This window comes from Haematobia irritans, chromosome 3 (assembly GCF_050003625.1).
Source record: "Haematobia irritans isolate KBUSLIRL chromosome 3, ASM5000362v1, whole genome shotgun sequence".
Classification (NCBI taxonomy): domain Eukaryota; kingdom Metazoa; phylum Arthropoda; class Insecta; order Diptera; family Muscidae; genus Haematobia; species Haematobia irritans.
Window position 1 is genome coordinate 232,855,720 of NC_134399.1, and position 20,944 is coordinate 232,876,663.

Sequence of the window (20,944 nt, forward strand, 5' to 3'; positions counted from 1 at the left end):
AAGAAGGTATGTTGTTCTCTGGACGTTTAAAAACATTTATTGTTTTTTCATAAACCCATTTATTGTCTCCAGATTACACCAATTGGAAATAAAATACATTCTAGTCTGTACTCCAATTGGGGTACAAAACCGGTGGAGTCTGTATCTTCTCCAACTGAACGATTTCCCTTGCAAACAATTGGCCAATTTTTCAAAATTTCATTCGAGAAAAATCTCTGGAAAGTGGCTGTGGCAATATTCTGAGGCACGGCAATTTGCGGCTGAGACTCCTTTTGTTTATGGAAGAACTTTTGCTTTGGGTCCAATATGCACAGAGACTAGAAAAAGTGGATCCAATTAACAAAAAAAAATTTCATCTGAATAATTTGGCCAGAAACCCGTTTTTAATTTCCTGGGCGAAAAGAAAAAAAATATCCATCACGCGACCTGCAATGTGCTCTAATTAATCTGCACAGAAACCTCTTCTCAGTTGCTTGGGCGATTAAAGAATTCATCGGATAGCTTGCAATGTGCTCTTTTAAACCCGAGAGAATTCATAATTCAACCGCTTTTGTTATGGAAACCTCATCCTAGAATTGTCAAACATCAATTTTGTAAACTGGCATCAACGACCACTGTTCTAAGGTGGATTAGAACAACTAACAAACATTTTTTTTCTCCACTACAACTATAAAATTGTGTGGAATTTATGCAGAAATAAGTTTAATTTTGGTATAAAGCATGGCGTTTATTTAAAGTGTACCCTTTGATAAGTCGACACCATTAGTTCCAGCTTAATGCAAGTAAAATTAATTAAACCATATATTTCAACCATTTTTGTCCAGCAGCAGAGTAACACCATGGGAAGGCCTTCTACATGGATTCATAAAGATGGTGAGTTTTTGTAAAAAAATTGTTAAATTTCGATTTCGAAATATTTTGCCAAATTTTGCTTGCATTGGGTTATAGTTTTTTTTTTGAGTGTAAAATACTATACATAAATATGTAACGTGAGTGTGTAGCTTTACATGAGATGCGTAAAATATTCCATTCATATCTTTTATTCTTTATTCCCATTCATCAATTTACACATTCATTCATTGTTTTGTTGTGATATCATCAGTCTTTATTTGCTCGATATAACAGAATGAATGCTGCGAATTAGTAGGAATGGAATGTGTTATACGATGCTCAAGCAAAGCTAATATTGATCTCTGCTAGAATGCACTTCATTGATCATTGTTTGTTGTTAGTTTTTTTTCTTTTCATCATTTGCTAAAGAGAGCGAAACATTAAATTCAAAATTTGTATTAAGAAACATACTTATGCATAGTAAAAACAAAAGAAAAAACAATCTATAGTAAAGGGTACATAAATTGGATTTACGATTTCTTTTTTTTATACTTAAAATATATCATTTGTTATATGAATAATTTTTATTTGAGTCAGAATCAAACTCTTTTTTTGTACTTATATATTTTCATGCTAAGTATCGTATAGACATATTTTTTTATTAATGATTGTCGATCTTATCACTCATAAAGTCAGAGCTTTAATATTCAAAAATACGTGTAAAAAAATGTATAATCTTTAAAGGGAAATGAGATTTAAATGAATAAATTATTTCTGACATGTATTTAAAAATGGAAAAATAGGAAGAATATGGTGTTTTCTTTAAGGAATGTGAGACAGTAAAAAAATGGAATAGAGGGTATTACATTTAGGGGTCCTGGATAATATATTTTACCGTCTCCAGGACAATGGTAGGTGTGGGTTGTGAGACGCTTCCCTCGTAAACATCTGAGGGAAACATTTCTTTAAATTTCACCTGGTGGTAAATATCCTCCTATCCGGTTAGGTTTTTAATTTTCTTTATTAATCGGGATTTTTGATTTTATTTTTATTTTCTGGCCCAAGTGTAGTAAGTTAATTTCAGTACAAAAAAGGGAGTCTAAAATAATAATTAATGTAATGTGAAATTGAGTTTGAGGAAATAAGGACACGAACCCCCCACCCGACTGTTGCTGGCATTTCAATGGCTCCCGCAGTCCTATATTGTCCTTAGACGTAAAGATGTTGCTATAAACAAAACAAAATTGCATCAAGGGCTCAAACCGAGTCCTGTACATTACATAATTTGGCGCCCAAAACGTGGGGCCCGAAGGACGCTGTCCCAAAGGCTCTAGATTAGATTTGTTTGCAGTTTTAGACTTCATTATATTTGCAAAATTTTAAAATATTTTCAGTTTTGGGATTACTAGTTTTGGAATAGTTTTCGGTAGTTTTCAGGATATTTAGTATTTTGATAATTAATACGAAATAACTAACCGTTTATTTACTGATAGCCCTTTCCAATTTCAGTAATGTCGGGATTGACTATTATTAAAATTTTGTATGTTTCTAACAGTTTTTTTTGAAATTTTAAGTAATTAGAACTTAGGTATCAGTACCTTGGAAAAATTTTGGATATCGGTAAACATGCTGTTCGCCTTTTACTGACCGTTTTTCTAAGGAGGAGTTTTTTTACAGTGAAATCTCAATTCTGGTTTGATCTAATGAGCAGAATTTGAAAAAAAAGTTAGTTACTCCATAGCCAAGATTTTGACATCCTATATTTATCGTCCTTTTGGTGAAATTTAATTCCATTTATTTTATGTACCTTACATCTCCTGAAAAGAAAACACAATTTTATGCTTGAATTTACTATCCATTTAACTAATAGAATTATTTAAAAATAGTGTGAAATATTTTCACAGTATTCGAAACTTAAAAATAATTGAGTTTTTTTTTGTTTGTTTAGAAATAATTATTCGATTTAGTCGAATTTTGTTTACTTGATTTTGAACAACTTAAATTTTTCCACTTAATTTGTATTTTGTCATATTGAAATAATGGAACGTTCTCCCCCACCTTCAAGTGGTGCGGGTTTCGATCCTAATCCAGATCCACCATCAGCAATGGCTCCAGTCTCCGTCGAGCCTTCCGCTTGTCAAATTTGTCATGTTACCATGACTGAAGGTCAGGACTGTTTAATAATAAATGAGTGTTCCCACCCATTCCATAGGCGTTGTATTGAGGAACATTTGTCTAGTACCGCAGAGTGCCCTATTTGTAAAAAACCCTGTCAGCTTAGCGATTTGAAAATATTGCAAATTACGCATAAGTCGATACCAGCGTTCAAGGGTAATCATCGGGGCAAGGGCAGAGGCGCAATGCCTAAGCAATACCAGACGCGTAGCTCCGTTCGACATTTGCAGGAGGTACACAGTAATGCTTTGAACCAAAGCTTGAGTTCGCAGTGTACACCAAATCGGAATCTTTTTCAGACCAGTGCAGATAACCCTTCTTCTGCTGCTTATCCCGTTCCTCCACCGGCCGTATCTATAGATTACGATGAAATTAATCGGTTAATTGAGTCCAATTTAAGTAGATTGCTTCAGACCATGAACTTGACATCTACAGTCGTCACTAATCGGAACCTTCCTTTATCTCAAGGCCCGGCTAATAATTTGGACCAGACCACTGGCAATAGCCAGAATGGAAATTCTAATAACATGAATGAGGGAAACTTTCCATTTGAGGCAAATCGTGTCTCAAACAATTCTCGTATTTTGAATTTGTCCCCTAATGCATTTTCGAATAGCAGTAGTATTCCTTCCGATAAAGCCACATCGATTATCCAAAGTTGGAATATAAAATTCGATGGGTTATCGAATGGGCTTAATGTAGAGGAATTTCTCTACAGAATTATTTCTTTGACTAATGACAATTTTAGTGGAGATTTCTCCGTCATTATACGCAATCTGAATACCTTACTTGTAGGGAAGGCAAAGGAATGGTACTGGAGGTATCATAAAAAGACCTCCACAATTAATTGGAATGAATTCTGTGAGGCAATTCGTGGCCAATATAAAGAATTCAGGACAACATTTGAACTCAAAGAGGAGATACGTAATCGCAAGCAGAGACCAAATGAATCTTTTGATTCTTTCTTTGATTCAGTTTCTGCTATAATAGATAGATTACCTACACCTATACCCGAGGATGAGCTTATTGAGATACTTGCGCGTAATTTGAGGCCTGAAATTAGACAGGACCTTCTATATATTAGGATCAATTCTATCTCTCATCTGCGTCAATTAGTGCAAACAAGGGAGAACTTTTTAAGCGATGAGTATGTGAGGAAAAACTTAGGAATTCGTCATGCTACATATAATGCTCAAATTACTAGAAGACAGGTGGCAGATATCGCCATGGACCGGGAGTTTGACGACAATGAGGAATTTATTCCCAATGTAGACGCCATCAACAAATCCAATTTTGCTCCGAAGTGTTGGAATTGCGATAGTACAGGTCATTTTTGGCAAGATTGTGTCCAAGATAGGACAATATTTTGCTACGGCTGTGGGTCGAAAGGGATTTATAAGCCAAACTGTAATGACTGTAAGTTAAAGAAGATTAACCAACCAAAAAACTTCAAGCCTGTGGGTCCTCACCAGGACTAGATTCCAACGTGAACCCACATTGCAATTCAAACCGCACTATTACAAATTCAATTGAAAAATTACCCTATTTTGACCACAACGAATTTGATTTAAATACGGAACCTATCCAGATTTTGAAACGACCTGTTAATGAGTACACCCGATTCGGGGGTAATTCATCTGATGTCCTGTTTCCAAGGTTACCATATCATAAACGTTATGAACTTTATTTGAAAAGGAGGAATGAAATTTTTAATGCTTCTTCATTATCAGAAATGTCGAAAAGGAAACCTAAACGGTCAACCAAACGACTTCGTATGTACTATAAAAACAGGAAAATATATAAGAATTTTGTTATTTCTATGATTGTATCCAACCCTTCAGATATGCGATATTATGCGAAAATATCCTTTCTCGATTTTGAGGAGTATGGGCTGCTTGATACAGGCGCCAATGTAAGCTGTATCGGCGCTGAATTGGCGGGAAAGGATTTTTCGAAATACCCCAATTTTTTTAGATGCAGATCGCACATTAAAACTGCAGATGGGACTAAGCAAAAGGTTTTGGGTTGGCTTGATGTGACCGTCACATTCAAAGGTAAATCTGGTCGACTTAAATTTTTTGTAGTTCCATCAATAGCACAAAAATTAATTCTTGGCACAGATTTTTGGAGGACTTTTGGGCTATTTCCTGATATTTTAAAATCAGTCGATTTAATTGCTTCAGGAAATACCCCGGAGAATTCACACGATTTGTCGGAGATAAATGTAAGTTGCAAGATAGGGGGTCAACTTGAGCAACTAAACATTTATCCATTGAGTGACCAAGAAAACGAACGACTAAAGTCGGTTATTGGACTGTTTCCCAATTTTGAGACTCAAGGATTAGGAAGGACTACTATGGTTAAACACACTATCGATGTCGGTGATGCACCACCAATAAAACAGCGATTTTATCCTGTTTCGCCTGCGGTGGAGAAGCTGATATTCGCTGAGATCGATAGAATGTTGGCCTTAGGGGTCATAGAACCGTCCTCCTCATCCTGGAGTTCTCCAATGCGGCTAGTTCTCAAGCCCAATAAAGTAAGATTGTGTCTAGATGCACGTAGGCTTAACGCGGTTACTAAAAAAGACGCATATCCATTACCAAATATTGAGGGGATCTTCGCACGATTGCCAAAGGCGAAAATAATTTCTAAATTAGATCTTAAGGACGCCTTTTGGCAAATTAGCCTGGACGAGGGGTCAAAACATCTAACAGCATTTACTGTACCCGGAAGGCCACTGTACCAATTTGTGGTAATGCCTTTCGGGCTCTGTAATGCCCCTCAGACGATGTGCAGGCTAATGGATGAGATCATCCCTCCCGATTTACGCCACTGCGTTTTCGGCTATTTGGATGATCTCATCATCGTATCTGAAGATTTCCCCTCACATTTGGAAGTGCTGGTGAGGTTATCGTCTCAGTTCCGCAAGGCCAATCTTACTTTAAACGTATCCAAAAGCAAATTCTGCGTAACAAAAGTAAATTATTTGGGGTACGTCATAGGTAATGGTGGCATTACGACAGACCCGGAAAAGGTTACTGCCATCACGAACTGGCCTGTTCCACGAAACCTGAAGCAGGTTCGTGGCTTTTTGGGACTAACAGGGTGGTACAGACGGTTCGTGCAGAATTTTGCCACAGAAACTTTTCCGATAACTGAGGTACTGAAAAGTAAGAAGAAGTTCCAGTGGACCGATGATGCTCAAAGAGCATTTGAAAAGCTGAAAAAGTTGCTAACTTCTGCTCCAGTCCTCTCTAACCCGGACTTTAATCGCAAATTTTTCCTCCAATGTGACGCGAGCGATTTCGGAATTGGAGCCGTTCTGGTCCAATTGGACGACGAGGGAAATGAAAAACCGATTGCTTTCATGAGCAAAAAGCTAAACACAGCGCAGCGCAATTATAGCGTTACAGAGCGCGAGTGTTTAGCAGCCGTGGAAGCAATCAAACGGTTTAGATGTTACCTTGAGCTCCAACCATTCGAAGTCATAACAGATCATTCCAGCCTCCTATGGCTGATGAGGCAACCCGATTTGAGCGGAAGATTGGCTCGCTGGGTGCTAAAACTACAAGCCTATGATTTTACCATCAGCCATAGGAGAGGAAGGGATCATATCGTCCCGGACGCCCTTTCACGAATTCCTTGTGAAGATATTTCGGCTATAGAAATGGTGAAGCCGGAAATAGATTTAAATTCGGAATTTTTTAGGGACAATGACTACTTGGAGTTACTGGGGAAAGTGAAGGGAAATCAGTCGAAATTCCCTGATCTTAGGATTTCAGATGGTTATGTTTATCATCGCACGGAACATTACTCCGGTGATGATGAAAAGGAGGACCTTGCTTGGAAGCTTTGGCTACCACTTCGAATTCGTACGGATACCATATCACGAGCGCATGACACCACGGTGACAGCTCATGGTGGCATGGCCAAAACTTTGGAGTTATTGCGTAGACATTTTTATTGGCCGGGAATGGTACGTGATGTTCGCGACTACGTTCGCAACTGTGAGGTATGCAAAACGACTAAATCGTCTAATATCGTCATGAAACCTCCGATGGGCAATCATACAGTTTCGATACGTCCATTCCAGCGCCTTTTTATTGATTTGTTGGGACCATATCCAAGAAGTAGGACGGGTCATATCGGTATATTGATAGTTATGGACCATCTCAGCAAATTCAATTGGTTATGTCCTCTCAAAAAATTTACGTCTGCGTCTATAAAAGATTACCTTCAAAAACAAATTTTTCACACGTATGGTGTACCGGAGTCGATCGTGTCTGACAACGGAAGCCAATTTAAAGCTAACGATTTGAAGGCATTTTTTACTAGCTATGGTATAAATCATGTATTTACAGCTTTTTACTCTCCGCAGGCAAATGCCTCGGAACGAGTTAATCGATCTTTAATAGCTGGTATTAGAGCTTTTTTGAAGGATAATCACCGTGAATGGGATCAGAATTTAAGTGCAATTAGTTGCGCTCTTCGCAATTCATTTCACCAAAGCATAAATTGCTCTCCCTATCACGCCCTATATGGTTTTGACATGATCACTCATGGATCGTCGTATGAATTGCTCAGAAAACTGGGGTTATTAAATGAGCCAACAATCAATATTTCACGAGATGATCAATTGCAATTGCTTCGACAGGATTTGCGTAGACACATAAAGGATGCGTTTGATCGGAACAAGCATCAATATGATCTTCGCACGCGGCCCCAAAAATTTGACGTAGGACAAGAAGTATTCCGACGGAATTTTGCACAGAGCAGTTTTGAAAAAGGCTTCAATGCCAAACTGGCTCCAGTTTTTATTAAGGCGAAAGTACGCGAGAAACTGGGGAATCATTATTACCTGCTAGAAGACATGGAGGGTAGAGTTGTCGGGACTTTTCACGGAAAGGACATTAGGAGTTAGACGCCGTTTTCCAGCTAATTTTTCCTTGAATTCAAGAAAATTATCTGGTTTTGTAATGGTCGTCTTTACAAATCGTATATTATTTTTCAAAATTTTCGCCTTTCTGTTCATGTTTTTGTCTCTTGGTTGATTCTGCTCAGTTTCGGGGCATTTATTTTTAAATGAATACTTGTCTTTTATTGTTCCTACTATTTTTCAATTTTCTAACATACGATTTGCTCGAACATTACTATTATTATTCTCCAAAGTAATTTCATTCTGCATGAAATTTTTATTTTTTTCTGATTTAGCAACTTTTTTCCCCGCAAAACATTTTGAGTCAACTCAGTAAATGAGGGGTTGCGTTATGGGATTTTGTGGGATTTTTATGCTTAGTGGCTACCCTTTGTTTTTAGCACTTTTGACATTGTCATTCTCAGCTATCGATCTCCACGCTAAGAGCAAAAAGAAGTTTGACAAGACGAAATCACTTCCTTTCTGTTTCGTGAGCATCGTTCTTGAAATAAGACGTAAAATATTCCTAAAAATTCTTTTCAATCCGGGAAAATTATAAAGTCAGCCCAGCTTGTTTTGAAATTTATTTAAAATTTTTGTGCGTTCAAATATTTATTGGAAGAAGGTATGTTGTTCTCTGGACGTTTAAAAACATTTATTGTTTTTTCATAAACCCATTTATTGTCTCCAGATTACACCAATTGGAAATAAAATACATTCTAGTCTGTACTCCAATTGGGGTACAAAACCGGTGGAGTCTGTATCTTCTCCAACTGAACGATTTCCCTTGCAAACAATTGGCCAATTTTTCAAAATTTCATTCGAGAAAAATCTCTGGAAAGTGGCTGTGGCAATATTCTGAGGCACGGCAATTTGCGGCTGAGACTCCTTTTGTTTATGGAAGAACTTTTGCTTTGGGTCCAATATGCACAGAGACTAGAAAAAGTGGATCCAATTAACAAAAAAAAATTTCATCTGAATAATTTGGCCAGAAACCCGTTTTTAATTTCCTGGGCGAAAAGAAAAAAAATATCCATCACGCGACCTGCAATGTGCTCTAATTAATCTGCACAGAAACCTCTTCTCAGTTGCTTGGGCGATTAAAGAATTCATCGGATAGCTTGCAATGTGCTCTTTTAAACCCGAGAGAATTCATAATTCAACCGCTTTTGTTATGGAAACCTCATCCTAGAATTGTCAAACATCAATTTTGTAAACTGGCATCAACGACCACTGTTCTAAGGTGGATTAGAACAACTAACAAACATTTTTTTTCTCCACTACAACTATAAAATTGTGTGGAATTTATGCAGAAATAAGTTTAATTTTGGTATAAAGCATGGCGTTTATTTAAAGTGTACCCTTTGATAAGTCGACACCATTAGTTCCAGCTTAATGCAAGTAAAATTAATTAAACCATATATTTCAACCATTTTTGTCCAGCAGCAGAGTAACACCATGGGAAGGCCTTCTACATGGATTCATAAAGATGGTGAGTTTTTGTAAAAAAATTGTTAAATTTCGATTTCGAAATATTTTGCCAAATTTTGCTTGCATTGGGTTATAGTTTTTTTTTTGAGTGTAAAATACTATACATAAATATGTAACGTGAGTGTGTAGCTTTACATGAGATGCGTAAAATATTCCATTCATATCTTTTATTCTTTATTCCCATTCATCAATTTACACATTCATTCATTGTTTTGTTGTGATATCATCAGTCTTTATTTGCTCGATATAACAGAATGAATGCTGCGAATTAGTAGGAATGGAATGTGTTATACGATGCTCAAGCAAAGCTAATATTGATCTCTGCTAGAATGCACTTCATTGATCATTGTTTGTTGTTAGTTTTTTTTCTTTTCATCATTTGCTAAAGAGAGCGAAACATTAAATTCAAAATTTGTATTAAGAAACATACTTATGCATAGTAAAAACAAAAGAAAAAACAATCTATAGTAAAGGGTACATAAATTGGATTTACGATTTCTTTTTTTTATACTTAAAATATATCATTTGTTATATGAATAATTTTTATTTGAGTCAGAATCAAACTCTTTTTTTGTACTTATATATTTTCATGCTAAGTATCGTATAGACATATTTTTTTATTAATGATTGTCGATCTTATCACTCATAAAGTCAGAGCTTTAATATTCAAAAATACGTGTAAAAAAATGTATAATCTTTAAAGGGAAATGAGATTTAAATGAATAAATTATTTCTGACATGTATTTAAAAATGGAAAAATAGGAAGAATATGGTGTTTTCTTTAAGGAATGTGAGACAGTAAAAAAATGGAATAGAGGGTATTACATTTAGGGGTCCTGGATAATATATTTTACCGTCTCCAGGACAATGGTAGGTGTGGGTTGTGAGACGCTTCCCTCGTAAACATCTGAGGGAAACATTTCTTTAAATTTCACCTGGTGGTAAATATCCTCCTATCCGGTTAGGTTTTTAATTTTCTTTATTAATCGGGATTTTTGATTTTATTTTTATTTTCTGGCCCAAGTGTAGTAAGTTAATTTCAGTACAAAAAAGGGAGTCTAAAATAATAATTAATGTAATGTGAAATTGAGTTTGAGGAAATAAGGACACGAACCCCCCACCCGACTGTTGCTGGCATTTCAATGGCTCCCGCAGTCCTATATTGTCCTTAGACGTAAAGATGTTGCTATAAACAAAACAAAATTGCATCAAGGGCTCAAACCGAGTCCTGTACATTACACTTTATTCACGATAACCGCCATAAAAATGCCATTTTTACCAATTTCTGATTGGAAATGGCAACACTGTTTGTTAAAAACACAAAGAATATGACCAAAGAAGAATAACAAAGCAGAAATTACGATATGAATAGGCGGCAAATTACAATAAAATCAATTAATAAATGCCGATAATAACGTAATTTTTTATGCTAATCAAGCGATACAAAAATGTTATCTGATTTTCCCAAAATCTCTATAGCGTTCTTCTATGCTAAAAGAGCATCCTATCCTGCCAAATTTCATGAAGATCGGATAAAAATTGCGACTTCTGTCGTTTGAACATCAACTCAAATAGATAACAACGACGGACGGACAGCCAGGGCTATATCGATTCAACGGGTGATTTCGAATCGATCCATATTAACAATTTGGACTCGAGGGCAACTAGTTGTGGTCATCAGATTCTTAAACAACACAATTTTATTATACCCTAACACACATATGGCTTTATTCACGATAACCGCCATAAAAATGCCATTTTTACCAATTTCTGATTGGAAATGGCAACACTGTTTGTTAAAAACACAAAGAATATGACCAAAGAAGAATAACAAAGCAGAAATTACGATATGAATAGGCGGCAAATTACAATAAAATCAATTAATAAATGCCGATAATAACGTAATTTTTTATGCTAATCAAGCGATACAAAAATGTTATCTGATTTTCCCAAAATCTCTATAGCGTTCTTCTATGCTAAAAGAGCATCCTATCCTGCCAAATTTCATGAAGATCGGATAAAAATTGCGACTTCTGTCGTTTGAACATCAACTCAAATAGATAACAACGACGGACGGACAGCCAGGGCTATATCGATTCAACGGGTGATTTCGAATCGATCCATATTAACAATTTGGACTCGAGGGCAACTAGTTGTGGTCATCAGATTCTTAAACAACACAATTTTATTATACCCTAACACACATATGGCTTTATTCACGATAACCGCCATAAAAATGCCATTTTTACCAATTTCTGATTGGAAATGGCAACACTGTTTGTTAAAAACACAAAGAATATGACCAAAGAAGAATAACAAAGCAGAAATTACGATATGAATAGGCGGCAAATTACAATAAAATCAATTAATAAATGCCGATAATAACGTAATTTTTTATGCTAATCAAGCGATACAAAAATGTTATCTGATTTTCCCAAAATCTCTATAGCGTTCTTCTATGCTAAAAGAGCATCCTATCCTGCCAAATTTCATGAAGATCGGATAAAAATTGCGACTTCTGTCGTTTGAACATCAACTCAAATAGATAACAACGACGGACGGACAGCCAGGGCTATATCGATTCAACGGGTGATTTCGAATCGATCCATATTAACAATTTGGACTCGAGGGCAATTAGTTGTGGTCATCAGATTCTTAAACAACACAATTTTATTATACCCTAACACACATATGGCTTTATTCACGATAACCGCCATAAAAATGCCATTTTTACCAATTTCTGATTGGAAATGGCAACACTGTTTGTTAAAAACACAAAGAATATGACCAAAGAAGAATAACAAAGCAGAAATTACGATATGAATAGGCGGCAAATTACAATAAAATCAATTAATAAATGCCGATAATAACGTAATTTTTTATGCTAATCAAGCGATACAAAAATGTTATCTGATTTTCCCAAAATCTCTATAGCGTTCTTCTATGCTAAAAGAGCATCCTATCCTGCCAAATTTCATGAAGATCGGATAAAAATTGCGACTTCTGTCGTTTGAACATCAACTCAAATAGATAACAACGACGGACGGACAGCCAGGGCTATATCGATTCAACGGGTGATTTCGAATCGATCCATATTAACAATTTGGACTCGAGGGCAACTAGTTGTGGTCATCAGATTCTTAAACAACACAATTTTATTATACCCTAACACACATATGGCTTTATTCACGATAACCGCCATAAAAATGCCATTTTTACCAATTTCTGATTGGAAATGGCAACACTGTTTGTTAAAAACACAAAGAATATGACCAAAGAAGAATAACAAAGCAGAAATTACGATATGAATAGGCGGCAAATTACAATAAAATCAATTAATAAATGCCGATAATAACGTAATTTTTTATGCTAATCAAGCGATACAAAAATGTTATCTGATTTTCCCAAAATCTCCATAGCGTTCTTCTATGCTAAAAGAGCATCCTATCCTGCCAAATTTCATGAAGATCGGATAAAAATTGCGACTTCTGTCGTTTGAACATCAACTCAAATAGATAACAACGACGGACGGACAGCCAGGGCTATATCGATTCAACGGGTGATTTCGAATCGATCCATATTAACAATTTGGACTCGAGGGCAACTAGTTGTGGTCATCAGATTCTTAAACAACACAATTTTATTATACCCTAACACACATATGGCTTTATTCACGATAACCGCCATAAAAATGCCATTTTTACCAATTTCTGATTGGAAATGGCAACACTGTTTGTTAAAAACACAAAGAATATGACCAAAGAAGAATAACAAAGCAGAAATTACGATATGAATAGGCGGCAAATTACAATAAAATCAATTAATAAATGCCGATAATAACGTAATTTTTTATGCTAATCAAGCGATACAAAAATGTTATCTGATTTTCCCAAAATCTCTATAGCGTTCTTCTATGCTAAAAGAGCATCCTATCCTGCCAAATTTCATGAAGATCGGATAAAAATTGCGACTTCTGTCGTTTGAACATCAACTCAAATAGATAACAACGACGGACGGACAGCCAGGGCTATATCGATTCAACGGGTGATTTCGAATCGATCCATATTAACAATTTGGACTCGAGGGCAACTAGTTGTGGTCATCAGATTCTTAAACAACACAATTTTATTATACCCTAACACACATATGGCTTTATTCACGATAACCGCCATAAAAATGCCATTTTTACCAATTTCTGATTGGAAATGGCAACACTGTTTGTTAAAAACACAAAGAATATGACCAAAGAAGAATAACAAAGCAGAAATTACGATATGAATAGGCGGCAAATTACAATAAAATCAATTAATAAATGCCGATAATAACGTAATTTTTTATGCTAATCAAGCGATACAAAAATGTTATCTGATTTTCCCAAAATCTCTATAGCGTTCTTCTATGCTAAAAGAGCATCCTATCCTGCCAAATTTCATGAAGATCGGATAAAAATTGCGACTTCTGTCGTTTGAACATCAACTCAAATAGATAACAACGACGGACGGACAGCCAGGGCTATATCGATTCAACGGGTGATTTCGAATCGATCCATATTAACAATTTGGACTCGAGGGCAACTAGTTGTGGTCATCAGATTCTTAAACAACACAATTTTATTATACCCTAACACACATATGGCTTTATTCACGATAACCGCCATAAAAATGCCATTTTTACCAATTTCTGATTGGAAATGGCAACACTGTTTGTTAAAAACACAAAGAATATGACCAAAGAAGAATAACAAAGCAGAAATTACGATATGAATAGGCGGCAAATTACAATAAAATCAATTAATAAATGCCGATAATAACGTAATTTTTTATGCTAATCAAGCGATACAAAAATGTTATCTGATTTTCCCAAAATCTCTATAGCGTTCTTCTATGCTAAAAGAGCATCCTATCCTGCCAAATTTCATGAAGATCGGATAAAAATTGCGACTTCTGTCGTTTGAACATCAACTCAAATAGATAACAACGACGGACGGACAGCCAGGGCTATATCGATTCAACGGGTGATTTCGAATCGATCCATATTAACAATTTGGACTCGAGGGCAACTAGTTGTGGTCATCAGATTCTTAAACAACACAATTTTATTATACCCTAACACACATATGGCTTTATTCACGATAACCGCCATAAAAATGCCATTTTTACCAATTTCTGATTGGAAATGGCAACACTGTTTGTTAAAAACACAAAGAATATGACCAAAGAAGAATAACAAAGCAGAAATTACGATATGAATAGGCGGCAAATTACAATAAAATCAATTAATAAATGCCGATAATAACGTAATTTTTTATGCTAATCAAGCGATACAAAAATGTTATCTGATTTTCCCAAAATCTCTATAGCGTTCTTCTATGCTAAAAGAGCATCCTATCCTGCCAAATTTCATGAAGATCGGATAAAAATTGCGACTTCTGTCGTTTGAACATCAACTCAAATAGATAACAACGACGGACGGACAGCCAGGGCTATATCGATTCAACGGGTGATTTCGAATCGATCCATATTAACAATTTGGACTCGAGGGCAACTAGTTGTGGTCATCAGATTCTTAAACAACACAATTTTATTATACCCTAACACACATATGGCTTTATTCACGATAACCGCCATAAAAATGCCATTTTTACCAATTTCTGATTGGAAATGGCAACACTGTTTGTTAAAAACACAAAGAATATGACCAAAGAAGAATAACAAAGCAGAAATTACGATATGAATAGGCGGCAAATTACAATAAAATCAATTAATAAATGCCGATAATAACGTAATTTTTTATGCTAATCAAGCGATACAAAAATGTTATCTGATTTTCCCAAAATCTCTATAGCGTTCTTCTATGCTAAAAGAGCATCCTATCCTGCCAAATTTCATGAAGATCGGATAAAAATTGCGACTTCTGTCGTTTGAACATCAACTCAAATAGATAACAACGACGGACGGACAGCCAGGGCTATATCGATTCAACGGGTGATTTCGAATCGATCCATATTAACAATTTGGACTCGAGGGCAACTAGTTGTGGTCATCAGATTCTTAAACAACACAATTTTATTATACCCTAACACACATATGGCTTTATTCACGATAACCGCCATAAAAATGCCATTTTTACCAATTTCTGATTGGAAATGGCAACACTGTTTGTTAAAAACACAAAGAATATGACCAAAGAAGAATAACAAAGCAGAAATTACGATATGAATAGGCGGCAAATTACAATAAAATCAATTAATAAATGCCGATAATAACGTAATTTTTTATGCTAATCAAGCGATACAAAAATGTTATCTGATTTTCCCAAAATCTTTATAGCGTTCTTCTATGCTAAAAGAGCATCCTATCCTGCCAAATTTCATGAAGATCGGATAAAAATTGCGACTTCTGTCGTTTGAACATCAACTCAAATAGATAACAACGACGGACGGACAGCCAGGGCTATATCGATTCAACGGGTGATTTCGAATCGATCCATATTAACAATTTGGACTCGAGGGCAACTAGTTGTGGTCATCAGATTCTTAAACAACACAATTTTATTATACCCTAACACACATATGGCTTTATTCACGATAACCGCCATAAAAATGCCATTTTTACCAATTTCTGATTGGAATTGGCAACACTGTTTGTTAAAAACACAAAGAATATGACCAAAGAAGAATAACAAAGCAGAAATTACGATATGAATAGGCGGCAAATTACAATAAAATCAATTAATAAATGCCGATAATAACGTAATTTTTTATGCTAATCAAGCGATACAAAAATGTTATCTGATTTTCCCAAAATCTCTATAGCGTTCTTCTATGCTAAAAGAGCATCCTATCCTGCCAAATTTCATGAAGATCGGATAAAAATTGCGACTTCTGTCGTTTGAACATCAACTCAAATAGATAACAACGACGGACGGACAGCCAGGGCTATATCGATTCAACGGGTGATTTCGAATCGATCCATATTAACAATTTGGACTCGAGGGCAACTAGTTGTGGTCATCAGATTCTTAAACAACACAATTTTATTATACCCTAACACACATATGGCTTTATTCACGATAACCGCCATAAAAATGCCATTTTTACCAATTTCTGATTGGAAATGGCAACACTGTTTGTTAAAAACACAAAGAATATGACCAAAGAAGAATAACAAAGCAGAAATTACGATATGAATAGGCGGCAAATTACAATAAAATCAATTAATAAATGCCGATAATAACGTAATTTTTTATGCTAATCAAGCGATACAAAAATGTTATCTGATTTTCCCAAAATCTCTATAGCGTTCTTCTATGCTAAAAGAGCATCCTATCCTGCCAAATTTCATGAAGATCGGATAAAAATTGCGACTTCTGTCGTTTGAACATCAACTCAAATAGATAACAACGACGGACGGACAGCCAGGGCTATATCGATTCAACGGGTGATTTCGAATCGATCCATCGATTAACAATTTGGACTCGAGGGCAACTAGTTGTGGTCATCAGATTCTTAAACAACACAATTTTATTATACCCTAACACACATATGGCTTTATTCACGATAACCGCCATAAAAATGCCATTTTTACCAATTTCTGATTGGAAATGGCAACACTGTTTGTTAAAAACACAAAGAATATGACCAAAGAAGAATAACAAAGCAGAAATTACGATATGAATAGGCGGCAAATTACAATAAAATCAATTAATAAATGCCGATAATAACGTAATTTTTTATGCTAATCAAGCGATACAAAAATGTTATCTGATTTTCCCAAAATCTCTATAGCGTTCTTCTATGCTAAAAGAGCATCCTATCCTGCCAAATTTCATGAAGATCGGATAAAAATTGCGACTTCTGTCGTTTGAACATCAACTCAAATAGATAACAACGACGGACGGACAGCCAGGGCTATATCGATTCAACGGGTGATTTCGAATCGATCCATATTAACAATTTGGACTCGAGGGCAACTAGTTGTGGTCATCAGATTCTTAAACAACACAATTTTATTATACCCTAACACACATATGGCTTTATTCACGATAACCGCCATAAAAATGCCATTTTTACCAATTTCTGATTGGAAATGGCAACACTGTTTGTTAAAAACACAAAGAATATGACCAAAGAAGAATAACAAAGCAGAAATTACGATATGAATAGGCGGCAAATTACAATAAAATCAATTAATAAATGCCGATAATAACGTAATTTTTTATGCTAATCAAGCGATACAAAAATGTTATCTGATTTTCCCAAAATCTCTATAGCGTTCTTCTATGCTAAAAGAGCATCCTATCCTGCCAAATTTCATGAAGATCGGATAAAAATTGCGACTTCTGTCGTTTGAACATCAACTCAAATAGATAACAACGACGGACGGACAGCCAGGGCTATATCGATTCAACGGGTGATTTCGAATCGATCCATATTAACAATTTGGACTCGAGGGCAACTAGTTGTGGTCATCAGATTCTTAAACAACACAATTTTATTATACCCTAACACACATATGGCTTTATTCACGATAACCGCCATAAAAATGCCATTTTTACCAATTTCTGATTGGAAATGGCAACACTGTTTGTTAAAAACACAAAGAATATGACCAAAGAAGAATAACAAAGCAGAAATTACGATATGAATAGGCGGCAAATTACAATAAAATCAATTAATAAATGCCGATAATAACGTAATTTTTTATGCTAATCAAGCGATACAAAAATGTTATCTGATTTTCCCAAAATCTCTATAGCGTTCTTCTATGCTAAAAGAGCATCCTATCCTGCCAAATTTCATGAAGATCGGATAAAAATTGCGACTTCTGTCGTTTGAACATCAACTCAAATAGATAACAACGACGGACGGACAGCCAGGGCTATATCGATTCAACGGGTGATTTCGAATCGATCCATATTAACAATTTGGACTCGAGGGCAACTAGTTGTGGTCATCAGATTCTTAAACAACACAATTTTATTATACCCTAACACACATATGGCTTTATTCACGATAACCGCCATAAAAATGCCATTTTTACCAATTTCTGATTGGAAATGGCAACACTGTTTGTTAAAAACACAAAGAATATGACCAAAGAAGAATAACAAAGCAGAAATTACGATATGAATAGGCGGCAAATTACAATAAAATCAATTAATAAATGCCGATAATAACGTAATTTTTTATGCTAATCAAGCGATACAAAAATGTTATCTGATTTTCCCAAAATCTCTATAGCGTTCTTCTATGCTAAAAGAGCATCCTATCCTGCCAAATTTCATGAAGATCGGATAAAAATTGCGACTTCTGTCGTTTGAACATCAACTCAAATAGATAACAACGACGGACGGACAGCCAGGGCTATATCGATTCAACGGGTGATTTCGAATCGATCCATATTAACAATTTGGACTCGAGGGCAACTAGTTGTGGTCATCAGATTCTTAAACAACACAATTTTATTATACCCTAACACACATATGGCTTTATTCACGATAACCGCCATAAAAATGCCATTTTTACCAATTTCTGATTGGAAATGGCAACACTGTTTGTTAAAAACACAAAGAATATGACCAAAGAAGAATAACAAAGCAGAAATTACGATATGAATAGGCGGCAAATTACAATAAAATCAATTAATAAATGCCGATAATAACGTAATTTTTTATGCTAATCAAGCGATACAAAAATGTTATCTGATTTTCCCAAAATCTCTATAGCGTTCTTCTATGCTAAAAGAGCATCCTATCCTGCCAAATTTCATGAAGATCGGATAAAAATTGCGACTTCTGTCGTTTGAACATCAACTCAAATAGATAACAACGACGGACGGACAGCCAGGGCTATATCGATTCAACGGGTGATTTCGAATCGATCCATATTAACAATTTGGACTCGAGGGCAACTAGTTGTGGTCATCAGATTCTTAAACAACACAATTTTATTATACCCTAACACACATATGGCTTTATTCACGATAACCGCCATAAAAATGCCATTTTTACCAATTTCTGATTGGAAATGGCAACACTGTTTGTTAAAAACACAAAGAATATGACCAAAGAAGAATAACAAAGCAGAAATTACGATATGAATAGGCGGCAAATTACAATAAAATCAATTAATAAATGCCGATAATAACGTAATTTTTTATGCTAATCAAGCGATACAAAAATGTTATCTGATTTTCCCAAAATCTCTATAGCGTTCTTCTATGCTAAAAGAGCATCCTATCCTGCCAAATTTCATGAAGATCGGATAAAAATTGCGACTTCTGTCGTTTGAACATCAACTCAAATAGATAACAACGACGGACGGACAGCCAGGGCTATATCGATTCAACGGGTGATTTCGAATCGATCCATATTAACAATTTGGACTCGAGGGCAACTAGTTGTGGTCATCAGATTCTTAAACAACACAATTTTATTATACCCTAACACACATATGGCTTTATTCACGATAACCGCCATAAAAATGCCATTTTTACCAATTTCTGATTGGAATTGGCAACACTGTTTGTTAAAAACACAAAGAATATGACCAAAGAAGAATAACAAAGCAGAAATTACGATATGAATAGGCGGCAAATTACAATAAAATCAATTAATAAATGCCGATAATAACGTAATTTTTTATGCTAATCAAGCGATACAAAAATGTTATCTGATTTTCCCAAAATCTCTATAGCGTTCTTCTATGCTAAAAGAGCATCCTATCCTGCCAAATTTCATGAAGATCGGATAAAAATTGCGACTTCTGTCGTTTGAACATCAACTCAAATAGATAACAACGACGGACGGACAGCCAGGGCTATATCGATTCAACGGGTGATTTCGAATCGATCCATATTAACAATTTGGACTCGAGGGCAACTAGTTGTGGTCATCAGATTCTTAAACAACACAATTTTATTATACCCTAACACACATATGGCTTTATTCACGATAACCGCCATAAAAATGCCATTTTTACCAATTTCTGATTGGAAATGGCAACACTGTTTGTTAAAAACACAAAGAATATGACCAAAGAAGAATAACAAAGCAGAAATTACGATATGAATAGGCGGCAAATTACAATAAAATCAATTAATAAATGCCGATAATAACGTAATTTTTTATGCTAATCAAGCGATACAAAAATGTTATCTGATTTTCCCAAAATCTCTATAGCGTTCTTCTATGCTAAAAGAGCATCCTATCCTGCCAAATTTCATGAAGATCGGATAAAAATTGCGACTTCTGTCGTTTGAACATCAACTCAAATAGATAACAACGACGGACGGACAGCCAGGGCTATATCGATTCAACGGGTGATTTCGAATCGATCCATATTAACAATTTGGACTCGAGGGCAACTAGTTGTGGTCATCAGATTCTTAAACAACACAATTTTATTATACCCTAACACACATATGGCTTTATTCACGATAACCGCCATAAAAATGCCATTTTTACCAATTTCTGATTGGAAATGGCAACACTGTTTGTTAAAAACACAAAGAATATGACCAAAGAAGA